The sequence below is a fragment of the Bison bison genome, unplaced genomic scaffold, assembly GCF_000754665.1.
Source record: "Bison bison bison isolate TAMUID 2011002044 unplaced genomic scaffold, Bison_UMD1.0 scf7180017864148, whole genome shotgun sequence".
Taxonomy (NCBI): Eukaryota; Metazoa; Chordata; class Mammalia; order Artiodactyla; family Bovidae; genus Bison; species Bison bison.
Window position 1 is genome coordinate 8835459 of NW_011494720.1, and position 10719 is coordinate 8846177.

Consider the following 10719-nt stretch of genomic DNA (forward strand, 5'->3'; position numbering starts at 1 on the left):
CGCCGCTTCCAACTCCGGGGAAATGGGGTGCTCGGCGCTGTGGTCGGCCCCGCCCGTGCTCCTGGCCCAGCGCAGGTGAGAAAGAGGCCCGGCAGTCTCCCCGGCGGCTGCGCGAGCCGCGGGGCCCCCACTGCGACTGCGCGTCTCCGGGCGCGTCGCCAAAGGGAGGGCCGCTGTTTTCCCTCCCCCCAGCCCCCGAAAGAGATGGTACGGCTCTGCGTTCCGCCCCCGTGAAGGCACCGCCTGGCGCGGCCCGCGGATGGGGGGCCCAGGCCCCGCGGGCCGTGCCGGGAAGCCCGCGGCTGCGTTCCTGCTCCTTCCCGGACGCTGCCGGGGTGGGGTGGGGGGTAGCCTCGGGGTCCCGGGCCCTTCGCACATTGGAAAGACTAGTGTCTCTGGGAGCCGCATCGGAGCGCAGCCGTGAGCCGACGCGGTCTCGCAGGAGAGCGGGCCCTGGCTCTGGGACGGTGTAGGGGCGGTCCCTCTCCAACTACTGCCCGGAGTGAGCGTTCTTTCCGAGTGAACCGACCTTGGGACCTCCGCCAGGCCTGATAATAGTGTTACTGTGCACCCGCCACGTGCCAGGGACTGCGCTGCAGAGTTTACATACATTTATCTTTGTTTCACTCCTAGGATAGGCATCATTGATTCCCGCTTAATGAACCGGTTGCCCCGGTCACACCGTTAATAAGTGAAAGATCAGGATTAGAATCCAAAGTTCACACATTGATTACCAGGCCTTAGCAGTCAAGTCTTGAGTGTTTGCCGGGAGAATATAAAAGAAGTACAACAGAGGAGTCTTTGCTGCGGCGTCCTATTTCTAATGAACTGTAAATATCAGGTACTTTCTCAACAACTGGGAAAAAAAATCCTGAATTCTGTGAAGAAATTAGAAAGTTTTACACTGTTACTGGCCTGAGTTGGGCCTTTCCTGAATAGAATAGTACAGTAATAAACAGACAAATAATAGGTGCTGAATAGTGTTTCAGTTACCTTCCTCCACCCCCTTCACAATTTCCACCCCACCTCTGTGCCGAGGATGACTAGGGGAACCGAAAGGGGAAGCACTGAGCCCGGCTTCACAGAAAGGGTAGGGCTTGCTGGCAGTCAAGGTGAATGTAAGGGCATGCTACCAGATGGAGGAAATTCAAGTTGGAACCAGGTGATGAGTGTCCTTAAAACTCAAACACGTAATTGGTAACCGGAAACTGAAAAGCATTTTAGCTGACATGAGGCATATTTAAAGTAGTTTTCCAGTCAAGGGAGTCTGCCATTGATTTAAGGGGCAGGCTAGTTAAAAAACTGTTGTATAAATTCTAGCATGAGATACTAAGAACTGCTTTTAGGGTACTAGCTATGGGAACTGGAATAAAAGCATTTGGAAGAATGAAATAACAATTCAGTGGTAGGTCAGTCGCTAATAAAAAGGCTTGTTCTAGTGAGAACAAAATATCACTAGAAGGAGATTGAGCCCAGTCAGGCCAAATCGCTGTACTTCTTTTTTGTACAAGTGATGCTTTGATATTTAAATTGAATTCCCACCCCACCCCCTCAGCAGGACAAGCTCTTTTGAGCAAGCAACAAAGGCTGGGTTGTGGGGAAGTGAGATTAGTGTCTCTAACATCATATCTGCCATTGGTTACAGCCTTCCAGAAGACACCCCAACTACGAGATTGACCAGGATTGAGACCAGGGCTTGGGGGCTGCAGGAGGAAATGAAAATGTCTTACATCCAGTAAACGGGCCTGTTTTTCCTTTATAGTTAACCATTATCAGTTCAGTTCAGTTCAGTGGCTCAGTCCTGTCCAACTCTTTGTGACCCCATGGACTGCAGCATGCTAGGCCTCCCTGTCCATCACCAACTCCCAGAGCTTGCTCAAGCTCATATCCATCCAGTCGGTGATGCCATCCAACCATCTTATCCTCTGTCATCCCCTTCTCCCACCTTCAGTCTTTCCCAGTATCAGGGTCTTTTCCAATGAGTCAGTTCTTCGCATCAGGTGGCCAAAGTATTGGAGTTTCAGCTTCAGCATCAGTCCTTCCAATGAATCTTCAGGATTGGTTTCCTTTAGGATTGACTGGTTGGATCTCCCTGCGGTCCAAGGGACTCTCAAGAGTCTTCTCCAACACCGAAGTTCAAAAGTATCAATTCTTCAGCACTCAGTTTTCTTTATAGTCCAGCTCTCACATCCACACGTGACTACTGGAAAAACCATAGCTTTGACTAGACGGACCTTTGTTGGCAAAGTAATGTCTCTGCTTTTTAATATGCCATCTAGGTTGGTCATAGCTTTTCTTCCAAGGAACAAGTGTCTTTTAATTTCACGGCTGCAATCACCACTATAAGATGTACTCATTCAACTGTCTCAAGGAGTTAGATTACAGTTGACTGGAATCTGTCCCAAATTCCTCCCGCCGGCTCAGGATGTCATCTGCCACATCAGGGCACCATAATTGTGGATTTCCCATCAACAAACTTCCCAAGACTACTTCACAGGCATCTCAGACCCACCAGAGTCTAGATCAACATATTGGCTGAAGAAGGAAAAATGTAGGTTGAAATGAAATCCTTTGGAGTCGGTTATTAAACAGATCCAGCCACAGTGTCTCAAACCCAGAAGTGTGTATTCCCTCCTGTAAAAGAGATCTGGAGTGGGTAGTCCAGGGCTGGGATGACAGTGCTGTGAAGTCCTCAAGGAACCAGGTTCCTCTGTCCTCAGAGTTGCCTCATGATGATAGCTTGTAGAACACCAGCTATCTCACCCCCTCTCCATGAAGAGGGAGGGACAAAAGGTTGGCCCCAGCTATCTCCTTTCAAGGATTCTCCATGGTAGATTCACCCAACAAATTCCAATCAGAATTTTGGTAGAAAGCTGTACCTAACTATAGAGGAGGCTGGGAAACATTCGTTTAGCTATGGCCATTCCCAGTGTTAAAAAATGTGGAATTCCTTAACAACAGAGAAAATGAATAACGGATTGGAAATTAACAGTCTCTGCCACATATCCTTCTACAAGACATATTTTCACATGCTTAGTAATGAACTCGGACCATTTATGGAATGACTTTAGCTACATTCTCTCCTTTTTCTCTCTCACTCTTCCTTTTCACCCCTTGTACCACAAACCTTACCCAGACAGGAATCTCAGTGAGAATTGCTCCACCAGCTTTCCTTTTGCATAAATGAGATCGCTAACAGGATCAAGTTGTTGTTGTTTTACTGTAGTTTAGTCACTCAGTCATGTCCAACTCTTTGCGACCCCATGGACTGTAGCCCACCAGGCTCCTCTGTCCCTGGGATTCTCCAGGCAAGAATACTGGGAGTGGGTTGCCATTTCCTTCTCCAGGAATAGGACCAAGAGTAGTACTTAAATTGCTAAAATGAAACCAGTGATCTAGACAAAGAGAAAATGATGGGAAAGATAGAATATCATTAACAAAGGTTTCAAAGTGAGCTGCCCACGCCACAACATCAGGCGGATTATAATTAAATTGCATCCTCTAAGAATGCATTAACTCTTGGAAAGGAAAGGGGAAGGTTGGCTCAGAGCAGAAGTGTTTTATTGAATGAGACAGGTAGTCAGAGACCCCAGTTTGATTCCTGGGTCGGGAAGATCCCCTAGAGAAGGGATAGGCTACCCACTCCAGTATTCTTGGGCTTCCCTTGTGGCTCAGCTGGTAAAGAATCCACCTGCAATGCAGGAGATCTGGGTTCAATCCCTAGGTTGGGAAGATCCCCTGGAGAAGGGAATGGCAACCCACTCCAGTATTCTTGCCTGGGAAATCCCTTGGACAGAGGAGCCTGGTGGGCTATAGTCCATGGGATCTCAAAGAGTTGGACACAACTGAGCAACCAACATAAAGGAAGAAAGGAACTGACGTAATTGAGCAGATCCTCAGTTCTGGTACTGTCAGACCCTGTTCTGGTGCTGGGTCTGATGCTCCACATCTTGTCTTAATTCACAGCATCTCTGTAAAGTGGCTTATTATTTCTCTTTTGCACAAAGGTAGTAAGGGACTTCGGCTTCCCTGGTGCTCAGCAGTAAAGACTCTGCCTGCAATACAGGAGACCCAGGTTCGATCCCTGGGTTGGGAAGATCCCCTGGAGGAGGGCATGGCAACCCACTTCAGTAATCGTGCCTGGAGAATCCCCATGGACAGAGGAACCTGGCAGGCTACAGTCCATAGGGTCGCACAGAGTCGGACACGACTGAAGCCACTTAGCACACACACACACAGTAAGTGACTTGACCAAGGTCACACAGAGCCAGTCGATAGTAGAGCTCGGCTTTGAATGTACTGCTCTCCCTGTTAACCCTAACATCACTGTGCCTTTAAACAGCCACCACACCCCCTGCCCGCCACATTCCTTGCACCCAGTAAAACTGAGCTCAACCCTATTTTGTTTGTAGTTCACTGTTTGAAACTTGCCCCTCCTATGCTGGGTCCCAGCTTTTTCCTGTCTTCTCGACTCCTGATTGATCTCCAGCCTCTTCTCTTGCATATGATTCAGGTCCTAGCTCTTGAACCTGAAGCTTGAAGTGGTCCTCCGTTCTCCCTTGCCCCCTCTCATTTGCCCCTTCGATCACCTTTGCTCCTTAGTCTCAGTGAAGACCCAGCTTCCTGGAGCTTCCCTTGACCCTGACCCACCTGGCTGACTTTCCTACCCTTGTCTATGGAATTAGACTCACTAGCCATGAACCTGGGAAACCAGAACAGAATGGGGGAAGGGTGAAGAGAAAAGTGGTCCCATATTTAGAATCCAGGTGATGCCTGCGTAAGATCCCTCTGTAAAAACTAGGCAACATCTGCCCCTTTAGGGGAATCAACAATCCACCATCATCACCACTCCTGGTGTGTACTCCAGAGAAACAAGACTACTAAGATGTGTATACGCAGAGAGAAAGAGATGTATTATAAGGAAGTGCCTCATGCGATTATGGAGGCTGGAGATCCAAAACCTATAGTGTGAACTGGCAGGCTTGAGACCCAGGCAAGCCAGTGGTGCAGTTCCAGTGTGAAGGCAATCTGATAGAGGATTCCCTCTCACTTAAGGAAAGTCAGTCTTTGCTTTACTTAGGCCTTCAACTGATTGGATGAGGCCCACACACCTTATAGAGGACAATCTGCTTTACCCAGAAATTTACCAACTTAAATGTTAATCTCATCCAAAACATCCTCCAGGTTAACACCTAAAACTAACCACCACACAGGTAAAACACAGGGGGGGCAATGCATTCCATGTAAGCGGTGGGGAGATTTGTTAGTCATTACACCACAGAATTCCACTTAACAACCCAGGATTTATCATGGAGTGAGGCTGAATTCATGGCATAGTTCTAAGAATAACTCTCAAGAGCTACTCACAATGAGTTGACCCTGACCACAAAGGGCAATCGGAGAAGGCAGTGGCACCCCACTCCAGTACTCTTGCCTGGAAAATCCACGGACAGAGGAGCCTGGTGGGCTGCAGTTCATGGGGTTGCTAAGAGTGGGACACGACTGAGCGACTTCACTTTCACTTTTTACTTTCATGCATTGGAGAAGGAAATGGTAATTCACTCCAGTGTTTTTGCCTGGAGAATCCCAGGGGCAGGGAAGCCTGATGGGCTGCCGTCTCTGGGGTCGCACAGAGTCGGACACAACTGAAGCGACTTAGCAGCAGTAGCAGCAGCACAGAGGGCAATGACCATGCAGAAGGAGCTCAGGCTAGCTATGTCTCCTGGCCAGCATTTGTTAGGAGCCGCCCTCCCACCAAAGGTCCACTCTGGAGAACCAGAGGGGGTACGCAGGAGGCATGGCCTCATATACAATGGAGGTTCATTCCAGAACTTGGTCCACGAGAAAGGATGGACCCTGGGTCCCGTCTCAGGTGTGTCCCAGAATATTCTCCATCCTGGTCTGCATCACCCGATCCTAGGGCCCACTTACATGTGCACTGGCCCTTTGGTGGGAAACTGGATAAAATCCTGTCCAATAAGCCTAGAGGGATCTTTAACCTTTGATTTAGTGTCAGGAACTAGTCAGCTATGTGTTGGGGTAAGATGCTCTGTTTATGAAAGACAGCTGATCAGTTACTCTTGTAAGGAGTTTGAAGAATAGCCTCTCAGTGATGGACAAACCAGCAGCTCTCTTATGCTCCACATTCACCCTAAACATTCCAGTCCCCCCGAGCAGACATCTTAGTCCTGTCCCAGACCAGTTTAACACTTAATCCAGTTGTCAAGGACTGTATTTGTCCCCCAGATTCATATGCTGAAGTCCTGACCCCCAGTACCTTAGAATGTGACTGTATCCAGAGACAGAGCTTTTTTTTTTTTTTTTTTAGTATCAGACACTTTTACTTTTTATTTAAATTAATTCCCTTTTTATTTCCTTTTTATTTTATTTTGGAGTATGGTTGATTGAGATGGCATCACCAACTCAATGGACATGAGTTTGAGCAAACTCCAGGAGAGAGTGAAGGACAGGGAAGCCTGGTGTGCTACAATCCATGGGGTCGCAAAGAGTCGGATGTGACTTGGCAGCTAAACAACAGCAACGATAGTCGATTTACAGTATTGTATTAGTTTCAGGTGTACAGTAAAGTGATTCAGTTATACATTTATCCATTCTTTTTCAGATCCTTTTTCCATGTGGCTTATTACCGAATATTGAGTAGAGTTCCCTGTGCTATCCAGGATGCCCTGTTGTTTAGTTTACATACAGTAGTGTGTATATATTAACCCCAAACTCCTAATTTATCCCTCCCCGCACCATAGTAAGTCAGATGAGGAAAGACAAATATCATATGATTCCGCTTATATGTGGAATTTTAAAAAATAAGACAAATGAACTTATTGACAAAAATTAGAAGCAGACTCACAGACTCTAAGAAAACAAACTTATGGAGACAGAGCCTTTTAAAAGGTAATTAAGGTACAATGCAAGCACTAACCCCCCCTCATAAAAAGGGGGCAAGGCCAGGGACACACACAGGCCAAGGGGCGACCATGTGAGGACATGGGGCATCGAAGAGCCCAGGAGGCAGACCTAAGAAGAGGCCAACCTTCCCACACCTCGCTCTCAGACTCCTAGGGGTGAGGGGTGAGCAGAACGGAGAAGAGTCAACCCCAACGCTCTGTTAAAGCCAGAGACAGCTCTTCTGTCTCCCCAGTGCCGCGCTGCCCAGAACAGGAGCCTCCCTGCCTCTGGTCCAGGCTCAGAGACTTCATAATCGTGCTTTGAGTAGCAGCTGACTCCATTAGCTGGGGTTGGAGGGTGGATGAGAAAGGATTTCAGTGGATGCTTGAACCTTCACATTCTACTCCCCGCACGGACCGCCCTGTGGTGCTAAGCCTGCCAGGAGCTGGGATGTAGAACCAGCCATGTCCCCACCCACAGGTGCTTGGTCATAGTCCTGCAGAGCCTGTTACCCCAGAAGATCAGCGGCTCTCGGGGTGTGACAGCAAAAGCCTGAGGCTACCCAGAGACTAGAGTCTGGGGTCAAAGGCTGGAACCCAGACAGCTGGGCCTTCAGTCTCAACCTCCACACTGCTGACGATTTAAACCAGGTAACTCTCCCACTGGGGGGCTGTCCTGGGTATGCAGGATGTTTACCTACCTCCCAGGCCACTACCCACCAGAAGCTGGTAGTCCTCACCCACCTACAGCTGTGACAACCAAAGATGTCTCAGTCTGCTCGTTGCACGTGATGCTACCCCAGCCCTTCCATTTTCAAGTCTTCTCAGCCTCCATACCGTCCTGGCCTGAAGCTTGGTTGGATGAGCTTACAATTAGTAGCAAGGCAAATAACCTCTAAGAGAGATGAAAGAAGTTCTTGGTAACTGTTATTAAGAAACAAACAAACAAAAATAACTGGAGAAAACCTATACATTGGAACAAAGTTATGCTGAATGATGACAACTATCTGGGAAAAACAGTACCTGCAAAAAAAAGAAAAAGATGCTAACATCATCACCCACAAGTTTCTCAGTTTAAAGGGTAAACACAGTTGTGAAAGATTACTAATGTCCTTTGGGAGGTATGATTTGAGCAGCTGTGAGCAAAACACTGAGGCATTGGGCAAACTGGGAAACAGGACAGTGAATCAGAGTTTCTTTTCCTTTCTTGAGACATCAGTGGTTTGATGAAAGAGGGAGCTTGCACACACCCCCACCACCCCTTTGATAAGAAAAATCACTAGCTGGGGCCTGGGGCAGGCATAGAGGAAAGTCAGTCATGTGAGTTGGTGTATGTGAAACAGGCCTTGGTCCCACAGGGGATGGACAGAGAGCCAGAGAACAGCCATCTTGAGTGGCCTGGTCATACACTCCACCCTGACATACCCTGCACGACCCTACACTCTTGATCCACCCCTCTTCCGGAACCTGCCTGGGGTCAGGTATGTAGGGGGCACTGCAACCAGATACAACAAATACAGCACAGACAGAAGCAGCCAAAGAGAACTAAAGAGCGAGAGACCAAGTCTGCTCAGAATTCACGTGCCAGGATGTACGCAGGTTTTGCAGCCAAGCGCTTACTGGGTCAATGGAAAGGGAGTCAATAGCAGCGGTATCCTGTCCAGTTATAAAGAAGGCCACCCTCGGTTTTCACCAAGCCAGAGCCACCCCCACATGGAGGGGCAGGCCGGCTTTAAAAGAAACATTCTGGGACTGCCCTGGTGGTCCAGTGGCTAAGACCCTTCACTCCCAAATACAGGGGGCCTGGGTTCAATTGCTGATCAGGGAACTAGTTCCCACATGCCATGCTAAAGATTTCACATGCCACAGTGAAGATCCTGCGTAATGCTACTAAGACCTGGTACTGCTGCTGCTGCTGCTGCTAAGTCACTTCAGTCGTGTCCGACTCTGTGCAACCCCATAGACGGCAGCCCGCCAGGCTCCCCCGCCCCTGGGATTCTCCAGGCAAGAACACTGGAGTGGGTTGCCATTTCCTTCTCCAATGCATGAAAGTGAAAAGTGAAAGTGAAGTCGCTCAGTCGTGTCTGACTCTTAGCGACCCCATGGACTGCAGCCCACCAGGCTCCTCCATCCGTGGGATTTTCCAGGCAAGAGTACTGGAGTGGGGTGCCATTGCCTTCTCCGAAGACCTGGTACAGCCAAGTAATATTTTTTAAAGGACAAATAAATAAAAGAAACCTGCTGCTGCGAGGCACAGCCAAAATAAATCAATAAAGAAACCTTCTTGTGGTCTAGCAGGAGTCAGCACAGCACGTTCTATCACCCTAGCTATGTTTCGTGCCTTTAGAGGTGGACCCCCCACTAGGTCTTTCCAAACAAAAAGTGGTTAATCCCACCAGTTGGACACGTGTGTCCAGAAGCCAGCCTACTGCACTCCACATAGCACAGCCTGGGGGCTCATGGGCATCAGTTACACAGTAAGGCTTACCAACGGGATTCCTTCCGATATATCGGCGTGAAGCACAGGAAGACGGGGAGAGTCTTTCCCCTCCGTGGGGAAAAAAATATATATATATATATAATATATATTTCAGTAATATATAAATAATATCAGTAATATATAAATAATATATGTTATATAATATATGTTGTATATTATATATGTTAATATATAACAATATATGTTATATATACTATATATATTACATAATATTTATAATATGTAATATATATTTCAGTTATATATATATATAATTCTTTCCTATTATAGGTGGGTCCAAGATATTGAATATAGTTCCTTGTGCTATACAGTAGGTCCTTGTTGTTTCTCTATTTCATTTATAGTAATGTATATCTGTTAATCCCAAACTCCTAATTTATCCCCCCTCCCAACTTTGTCCTTTAGTAACCATAGGTTTTCTTTTATGTCTGTGTGTCTCCAACTTTCATTTTTTTCAGTTCAGTTCAGTTCAGTCACTCAGTCGTGTCCAACTCTTTGAGACCCCATGGACTGCAGCACGCCAGGCCTCCCTGTCCATCACCAACTCCCAGAGCCTGCTCAAACTCATGTCCATTGAGCTGGTGATGCCATCCAACCATCTCATCTGTCGTCCCCTTCTCCTGCCTTCAGTCTTTCCCAGCATCATGGTCTTTTCTGGTGAGTCAGTTCTTCGCATCAGGTGGCCAAAGGACTGGAGTTTCCGCTTCATTTTTTTTACATATTTATTTATTTGGCTGCATTAGGTTTTAGTTGTAGCAAGGGGAATCTTTGCTGTATCATGCAGGATCTTTAGTTTGAAGGCACGGACTCTCTAATTGCAGCAGGCGGGTTTGGTTGCTCCGAGGCATGTGGGATCTTGGTTCCCCAACCAGAGATAGAACCCAGGTCCCGCTGCATTGCAAGGCACATTCGTAATCACTGGATCACCAGGGAAGTCCCATGACTCCAACTTTTTAGATCACACGGAGTAAGAAGACATTCACCTCTTAGTGCTAAATGAAGAACACATTATCTCTGTGATCACACTTTGGAAGTTGTGTTTAAAGATTCTGGTCTTTGGAACATAATATCCATGTTGTTAAAATTGGACTTTCCGTTGGCCTAGTTTCCTCGCAAGTTCAAGCCTAAACTTTTCAAGTTCGAGACAGAGATTTGTGTTTCTTTTCTCGTTTCCCTGGAACACGACGCCATCCCTCAGTTTTCAGACTGAATTCCAGGGGAGAAATCCTCAGCGATAGGATGGTCTCCAAAACCAGGAGAGAAAAGAGTCTGCTTTAAACATCTGCCAGGCAAGACAGTGGTGGTCAGGTAGCAGCC